The sequence below is a fragment of the Trachinotus anak genome, unplaced genomic scaffold, assembly GCF_046630095.1.
Source record: "Trachinotus anak isolate AG129_WGS33_773 ecotype Australia unplaced genomic scaffold, CSIRO_AGI_Tana_v1 ptg000013l, whole genome shotgun sequence".
NCBI classification, from domain to species: domain Eukaryota; kingdom Metazoa; phylum Chordata; class Actinopteri; order Carangiformes; family Carangidae; genus Trachinotus; species Trachinotus anak.
The window spans coordinates 4,714,132-4,723,516 of record NW_027273864.1 but is presented as its reverse complement, the minus strand read 5'-3'; the positions used below and the strand labels follow the sequence as shown (position 1 = coordinate 4,723,516).

The 9,385-nt window shown below is 40.5% G+C and overlaps 1 long non-coding RNA gene across 1 annotated transcript; it reads right to left on the bottom strand.

The window, feature by feature from the left end:
* Positions 1–586: 586 nt before the first annotated feature.
* Positions 587–6,091, bottom strand: LOC139630043 (uncharacterized). The gene is made up of 4 exons (XR_011693093.1): positions 5,380–6,091; positions 4,643–4,753; positions 3,877–3,984; positions 587–816 (listed from the first exon to the last, which is right to left on the bottom strand). It is a non-coding gene; the product is annotated as an uncharacterized lncRNA (long non-coding RNA).
* Positions 6,092–9,385: the final 3,294 nt, after the last annotated feature.

The following is a 9,385-nucleotide window of genomic DNA, read 5'->3' as shown; positions in this document are numbered from 1 at the left end:
GTGGTATGTATGAATGACTGTCTCTATTTATTGAAGGTGGAGGACACAGACGCTGTGTTGTTGGGACAGGACTCAGACCATGACCCTGTGACCCTGCATCACACACACACACACACACAGAGTCAGGTCGTTCCATAATCCATAATGAGTGTGTCCCGGTCACAGCAACCCCTTTCACCTGATTACTCACACACTGATGTAGACGCAAACACTTGCTGATCAGTCATCATGTCTCTGCTCCCTGAAATGAGTCTGAATGACTTTGATAAGTAAGCTGTAATGACTGCAGCCTGCAGTGGACTAGTGTTTGGCCCAGTGCTCAAAAAGTCACTCATTCTCATTATAGCACCAAGCACCATCCCAGTAATGAGCTCTTTTTGTTTTTGTGTTTGTTTTTTGGGCATCGAACCAAATGGTAACTTTTGACACACTGATGGAGATCAGTCCAAGAAGTGTAGATGTGGTTTTTGTGCCCTATTGCGCCATCATTAAGGCTTGATTGTGATGTTTTAGTTCTGGACCCAAAAGCAAAAGCAGGTTTGTAAGTAGATTTAATGAGAAAATTGACTTAAAGAGAAAGGGGGGCTGGAGCTGGTGCACAGGGGGCCGCTGGAGGGTTGAATAATGAGGGAGGTCTGCTGACAATTAAATGAGTAAGGAATGGAGGATGGAGGAGCTGATCAAGGATCTTGAGGTCGGAGAAGGGATTGGGATGGTGAGGGGAACTGGGATCCAAACGAAGATGATGAGGAGTGATGGATAAGGCACCTGGACAGCGGTTTTGGTGATTGAGGTATTTGGTCTGGCTCTGGAGACCTGAGACACACAGGAAAATCAGGAATGAGGAAAGTTTACGAAGGAAAAATAATTCTAGACACAAGAACTTGGCCAAGAGCTTCCCACGACTGAGGTTGTGGCACAATCTGGCAATGAGTGGAGGAAGAAGGAGTGTTTGTCCTGTGGAAGCCACGTCCACAGCACCTAAACACAATTACAGGAAAACACAGGGGGGAAAACCAGGAGGACACTGAAGGAACCGTGACAACTTTTATCAATTCAATACTTAACAAAAGAGGCAAAAATTGTCAAATTCAAAAAACAGCCACAGAAGAACTTCAAAATAAAACATACCCTGAAACCGGCCAAATAATTGTTTAAATCAAAAACAGTCTAATCATTACCATTACTGGGGGAGCACAGCCTAGCTCCCCTTGTAATGGTAATTTTACTTTTAGTTGACACCAAACCATTTTAAGGTTAGATACCCAGCAATAAACCCCACTGGACAAAAAGTCTTAACATGACAACTAATCAAACATCATCTGCTGATAAAGAAGGGTCAAAATGTCCAGAACAAGCAAGCAGGTTGTAAACTGCTGTCAAGAATGACCTGAAAAAAACAAAAATGAATGAATGCGTGAATTATTTATTAATGAATATTTAACTCAGACCTCGGACTGCTTCAGATCCCTTCCTCGCTACAGTGCAGGCCAACCCCCGCCCAAGGCACGGCAGACTGGGGCGCCTGACGGACATTTGTGGTTTTTGAGTTAAATTTCTTGACAGCTACTGGATGGATTGTCATGAAATGCAGCACTGACGCACTGACTCATCTTCTCCTCAGAGTGAATTGTAATACGTTTGATCATCACTTCACTTTATCATCAGGTCATTGTTGGCCAATGCTTGGTAAATGTTATGGTATAACAAACACCTGCAGAGCTGATAACAATCCCATCAACCCCGGCTGTATTTTGTGTTGACTGTTCAAGTACAGCCTGAAAGATCTGCTATCATGGCTGTAGACTCTCGGCCTTGTTTTCCTGAAGTTCAACGGTTCAAGTTGATCCATTGTTTTCCATAAGCAAAATAAAGCATTTTATCGTATTAAGGTTTATCAACAGATTCAAACCATTTTGCTGTGACATGATGAACTTGATATTTGGTTATAAGCAAGGAAATGAGCAGCATAATATATATATGTATATATATATATATATATATATATTTATACATGCATTAGTCAGACAGTTTAGAGCATGCATTATGTAGACTAATTGACTTGCTTATGAGTCACAGTATCAGACAGCTACAGTAAAAAGGCTTATCAGTCATAGTATAGTGTTGGCCAAAGAGTTTTAACATTCCTGCAGTTCTGTCAGAAACACTTATAAAAAGTTATTGCAGAACATTTGGCAGTCAGGACGTTGGCAGTGGTGACACAAACAAGTAGTTGGCCCCATCACCGCAAAGCTTTCAGTCATGATCAACATTGCTCCCTGGCTAGACAAGACCTCATTGTACCTGTGTGCAATGTACTCAGCTAGATGCACTTCCCTAAGATTGTTGAGCTACTTTAATAACTACTTCACCTATTATTCAACTGCTGCAGATATTTGTCAGAATTGCTTGTAATGTTATTTTTCTCTCTCTCATTTTGTCTTTCATCAAAAAAAAAAAAAAGTACTGATCAGTTTTCCAGATAAGGAAGCAAAATGTGTTGATATTTTTCTCAAGCTCCATTATCTCCATCTGACTGTCACAAATCACTAATGCTGGTGAAAAATGTGTCAACACTTTTGCACACTCTGCGATAAAACTAACTATCAGCAGTCTGAGATAATTAAAATCAAAATTGTCAGTTGTATAAACAATTGCACAATCAGGTCAGCTTAGAAAAAGCAAATGTGGCGCTTGGGCTTTTCTTTAGGCAATACTCTAAAAAAAATTTCAAGTAATGGTTATCTAGTGCGATATTTAGAGTTAGAGGCCCAGAGAAAGACACAACATATAAGTCAGGTCATGAGCTGTCTGAGGAGAGTGAGACAGGCTGCAGGTCACTCTATAAACCCTCCTTTATAAGCCGGGCACAACCTCGCTCCCCCAGGACCTCCTCATGAATGAACCACTCAGCTTCCCCCTCAGTCTGGTTTGGTGTGTGTGGGTGTGGGTGTTTTGAGGGAATTACACAAGTTAAGTTGCTGCATATAGTTGGTATATAGGATTCACACTTGTTGTATTATTGTGTATAATTTGACATCCTTGATATGAAGTCAGACATTGATACATTACCATAATAGTCTTCCTGTTTCTTTGCTTGTAGTGTACAGTATGTCTTCCAAATACACACATGCACATACAAACACTCGTTCCACTGCCAAACAAACAACCTTGGTCAACCGTGGTATGCTGAGGTATTTACGCTAAACGGTGGGAATGAGATTCCATTGCACCGCCTCATGTTCAGCAGCACATTCCTTTGAGACCTTCAGACTGAGTCCCTTCAGCTCCCTGTTTGTCACATTTATCTTTTTCCCTCGTGTCAACTGCTTAAATCTAATGGCAAGACAATTTTGTCTCTACAGCATATTTCATTTGAATTTAAAAGAGCAGGGCACAGTTGTAGCCTTGTGCCAGGATGTTAGTGTTTTCTTTCTTTGGTATGCAGACCTCTAAATGTATTGAGTATTTCAAGTATTTGGTGTTGTGCACCTTTAAGATACAACACACTAACACACCAACACACTATTTTATTGTACGGTTTTCTTGGTTTATGTAAAGTGTCTTTGGGAACCATGAAAAGCACTCTATAAATAAAATGTATAATTATTATTATTACTAACATGATATGCTGTAATAATGATATGCTTCATTATCCTCTCAAAATATTGCACTGCAGGTTACAGAAAGATGAGTATGAAAGAAAGAAGTGTTTTTACTTACCTTCTGTGATTTTTCAGTAAAAAAAAAACTCATATATATACACAGGGTATCATGACAGCAGCAAAATTTAAAATATAATCTGGAAACGATATAAGTATTTAAATCGTAGTGCAAAGCAATTAATAACATTAACAGGCACTAAAAGTTGTCTACCTTAGCCAAACTGCAGCAGTGAGTCTCTCTAAAGTCGGCAGGAGTAATGAATCAGGAGTAATATCCAAAGGCCAACAGGACTGAGTTTTCTGTCTGACTTTGGACTTTCTGTGTGAATGAATAAAAATAGAGTCAGTTAAACACTCAGGGAAACCAAATCCTGCAAGGTCGGATGGTGGGTCCAGGTGGGCTGGGCTTGGGGCATGGCTGACAGCAGTGACTGCTTTGTTGTGACATCACAAAGTTCCAGAAGTCCTGACGGCTCGTTTTAAGGCTCAGTTTCTGAATACAGGATGTGTGCATTTCTCTGTGGACTGAGGCTTTGATACTTTCACAGTATTAATATAGAATCTAGACCTGCTTTATAATGAAAGCAGGTCTGAGCCTCTCTTCTGATTGGTGTCAGTCATTAATCTCCTTATCAGGAGGTGTCCAGTGGCCTAATGCACTCCACATAACTGTAATGTCCACAGTTCAATAACTGGTTGGAGACCTTTTGCTGCCCGTCATACTCCTCTGTCTCTGCCCTTCTTAGACTGTAAATTGTAAATAAAGGCAAAATACCACAAAAAAATATTTAAAATCATTACAATTGCATATGAGATGAGCGAGACACACTGAGCATAGCATGTGGGTAAAAGTTTAGAAAGTACACAGGGCTCTGAATCCCACAGCATTTCAATTTTTTGAGAAACATTTTCTCATAAACTCCAGCCTCCATTTTCACCTTGTGGAAGATGAGCGAGAACCAGAGCAGTAGACATACCTCAGAGCTCCGGGCTGACGTCAGGTCGTTTGTCTCAGTGAGTCAGGAAATAAGAAAGCCAGGTTCAGGATGCACGCACACGCACAAACACACACACAGCCAATAGCAATCCTGAAATGAGATAAATAAATCACCCCTACTGTCAATTTGTACTTGCAAGGGACCTTCCATTCATTATGAGTTAGGGACAGGAAATGTGCTGAGCAGCCAACATAACACAATACATCCATAATGTAATAATGGCTAACACAATGAAAGAAAGTGTAAATATAAATACAGCATGTGGCTGTCTGGGATTCTGAGAATAAATGTGCAGTGAATTGTATTAAGTCATTTCACACAGGGTCCTTTATCCTCTTAAAGCAAAAGTAAAAGTACTAGGAATGATTAGTAATTAATCATCAGACATTAATCATTTTGATGCATGAGCTGAATGAATGAAAAACAACTTGAATAACAATGATAATGAATAGCAATTTAACCTGAATTATTAAGGTTAAATACATATGCACCTTGAGTGTTACTGAAGCAAAGCTAGAGCATTTTCACCACAGCATTTGATAAGTCGTACATGACACACCTTAATCAAACATGTCATCAATTTTCTGGTTAAAAATCTGTTATACGTTTTGAAATTCATCACTTATGGGCTTCAATAGAAGAAAACTGAAGGTAGAATGAATATTGGCTTTATGACTTAGTCCTCAAAGAACTAGCTGACAGGCTGCACTACTCACAGCAAACACTGGTGGAAAACAGGTACAGCACATGGACTGTATATGAACATGGTTTCTGAAGAGCGCTTTTGAAGCTCAGAGTGGGCTGCTCTGCCGTTGCCATCTTGGCAGTGCCTGACTCCACCTAAAGAGGTGAGAGGTATGAGGAGGTGAGATGTTTGTGCATGCTGGTTTGTTGCAAGCATACACTCACCCACCTATCAATCAAAGTGTCACACCCTCAAATTATGCATAACTTTAAGCCTTAATAAAAATTTAAACGGGAAAGTTATATGAAAATTCAGCCCCATCATGTCATGAAAGTGGAAATTTGCTATAGAAACCAAAATCGTTCTTTGAACCAGGCTGTAAACATGTTTATTTCTGCTGTTTTATCATGGGCGTCTTTGGGGATTGACTCACTTTTGGAGCCTCAAATGGCCATTTGAGGAACTTCTGTGTTGGCTTCATTTTTAATTTTTCATTCAAACTTCATTACCTTGGAGGTTGTAGCTTGGTGCAGCACCAGTACCATTATCTTTCATAGCTAACAGGGGCATTTAACATAGGAACCATGGCTAACAGGATTTTGATTTTCTCACAGTTGAAAGACATCAGAACACACTAATTGAACTTTGTAGCGGTCCTTATAAAGAAACAGTAATTATGGTGATTTTTCTTTTTTTTTTTTTGCTTAAACTTCAGTTCAAGCTGCCATACCAACTCTGCTCTTGATGATGAGGTGAGAAATTTCAATAAAGGCTCTAATCTGGACATTTAAGTTTCCCAAATTATAGGCAAAATTACTTTGTCCAAACTCCAACTTCTCCGCATTCAGCAAGGTTCAGTGTCAGGTTTACTTCCTCCTACTGCTCAATACGTCCCCAAAATATTGTCATTTTCATTGTTCCCCGAGCCTTTCCCAGCTCATTAGAATAGGGTGAGGATAAGGCTTATTACCAGACACAAACTTATGGTTAAACTCGAGTATTTAATTAGGTGCGTCATATTATACATTTCTAAACTGGTTTCCGGAGCAAAGGCACAGTAGAGTAAATTGGTCAGTATGCTTGAGAGATTTTGATTGAACAGCAACTAAAACCACCTTTCCTCCAAACTAGCATTCGGAAGGCAGCATCCAGAAGTTTTTTTTAATCATTTCAAAATCAAAAAATTGTATGATTCATAACTTCTTACCTCTCTCTGATGAAATGATGGAAGACTCCTTGTCTTGCCTTTTTACCTTTAGACATAATTTTAAAGTTCCCAGACATGTAAACATAAAAATACAACATACAACATAAAAAAGTGACAAAATGGAAAACAAGGGCTGGAAGCTCATCTACTCTTACTTCCTCATTGAGAATTCAGGCCTCAGAGGGCGTCTGTAACCACAGTACGACCTTCAGAAGAAGAAATGTGTCATTATTTATTCATGAAACACTTCACTTTGTTGCTTATCCAGTCTTCTCTTTATCAATATGCCACCATAGACAAATGCTTTCGCAATATTAGATTTCTTTTTTAAATTTCACAGTAGTAATAATGCCAATCCACTGTGGAATTAGTCATCACATTAGAAGCAAACTGGCTTGAGAGTGAGAGGTTTACTATGATTAAGAATTATGTCATTGTTTTATTAGGGCAGGTTTCACTGCCCATGATGGACAGCAAGGTTGGTGGTCAAAGAGAAATCAATTTCAGACACAAAGTCACTGAAATGTTTTACTGCTTTGAGAAATGGTGCTGTTTACAACCTCAAACACACACACACACACACACACGCACACACACACACAGACTGAGAAGGTGATTACTGAAGGAGCTATGTGCTGACTTTATGTGTTTCCAGTCAGAATTATCCAGGAATGAAGATTGACACACCAGGATTAAAACCGACATGAAATTACAGTTAACCAGCAGTGGAACGCAGATGGTTACACACACACACACACACACACACACACACACACACACACACACACACTGGTTCTGTGAAACTGCATTGAAACTGCACGGCCAGATTCTGACAGTGACTGCATATTAACAGGATACTGAATATAACCAAAACGTGTGTGTGTGTACGTGATGGTGTCTGTTGTTTTAGCATCGTTTACAAACCAAAATGATGATTTAAATGCATGTAAGTAGATTTCCAATGAGAGTTGTTTTTTGCATTTTGGACTAAGGATATCCACCACCACCGACACACACACACACACATACACACACACACACACTGACCGCAAGTACCACATTGTCAGAGCAGCATCAGTCAAATTAACGCTGAGCTACTGAAAACCAATCCATGTTTTCACACTGCCTTCTTCCCTCTCTCTCTCTCTCTCTCTGTCCCTCTCTCTCTCTCTCTCTCTCTCTCTCACACACACACACACACACACACACTCATACATACACAAACGCTGCATGGTAAATTGATGTATGATTCACACATCTTTGGTTTGAGCCTGGGAAGAACTTACAATTAGCATCCTTTTCCATTATTTCTGGTGTTTTCCAGCACAGATCCATGATTGCCTCTCTGGTTGCTTTCGGTCATCGTAGGCGTCAGCAGAGGTCTGTCTCAGCTCATTGTAGGAGATCTGGTATAGATCCTTGCGGACTTTCCCCATATGCCTGTTACATTACAAAGTTATCAATTCTCTCAATTTTACTGTCTGTTGACAGCAGAGACGGCCAAATAGGTTAGCGTTGGCTTCGCTGACACTGCACCAGGCCAACAAAAACACTCAAAAGATGATATGATTTGTTTCGCAGATGATCCACAAATATGTGGTTTGGATGGGACTAGATGAATAGAAGATTAGTGTGTACTCTGCTGACACAGGTTTCTCATTTAACCCCGCCTCACTCTGTGCAAGGAGACAAATTGTGCTTGATTGATTGATTGATTAATAAAACTGTCACAAGTCACTCTCGGGCTTTAGGTGCCTCAGAGGAGTGAGCCACCACATGAACACAGGTTTCACTGTGTTGTATCATCATTTCAACGAAGTTGAAACTTTTCTTCTATTATAATTGTTATTCAGTATAGCAGCCAGTATACATTCACCGACCACTTTATTAGGTACACCTTGCTAGTACCCTTTTGCCTTTAGAACTGCCTCAGTTCTTTGTAGCATAGATTCAACAAGGTGCTGGAAACATTCCTCAGAGATCTTGGTCCATATTGACATGACAGCATCTTGCAGTTGCTGCAGATTTGTCGGCTGCACATCCATGATGTGAATCTCCCGTTCCATCACATCCCAAAGGTTGTGTTCTACTGGACTGAGATCTGGAGACTGTGGAGGCCATGTGAGTACAGTGAACTCATTGTCATGTTCGAGAAACCAGTTTGAGAAGATCTGAGCTTTGTGACATGTTGCGTTATCCTGCTGGAAGCAGCAGCAGAAGATGGTTCACTGTGGTCATAAAAGGATGGACGTGGTCAGCAGCAATACTCAGGCTGTGGCGTTTAAACGATGCTCAGTTGGTACTAAGGGGTCCAAGGTGTGCCAAGAAAATATCCCCCACACCATTACACCACCACCAGCCTGAACCATTCATACAAGGCAGGATGAATCCATGCTTTCATGTTGACACCAAATTCCAACCCTACCATCCGAATGTCGCAGCAGAGATCAAAACTCATCGGACCAGGCGACGTTTTTCCAATCTTCTATTGTCCAATTTTGATAAGCTCGTGTGAACTGTAGCCTCAGTTTCCTGTTCTTAGCTGACAGGAGTGGCACCCGGTGTAGTCTTCTGCTGCTGTAGCTCATCCTCATCTGTAAACCCTAGACAGGATTTTGCTTGAAAATCCTAGTAGATCAGCAGTTTCTGAAATACTCTGACCAGCCCGTCTGACACCAACAACCATGTTAAAGTCAGGTTCAAAGTCACTTAAATCCCCTTTCTTCCCCATCCTGATGCTTGGTTTGAACTTCGGCCGTCTAGACCATGTGTCCACGCCTAAATGCATTGAGTTGCTGCCACATGATTGGCTGATTAGATATTTCCATTA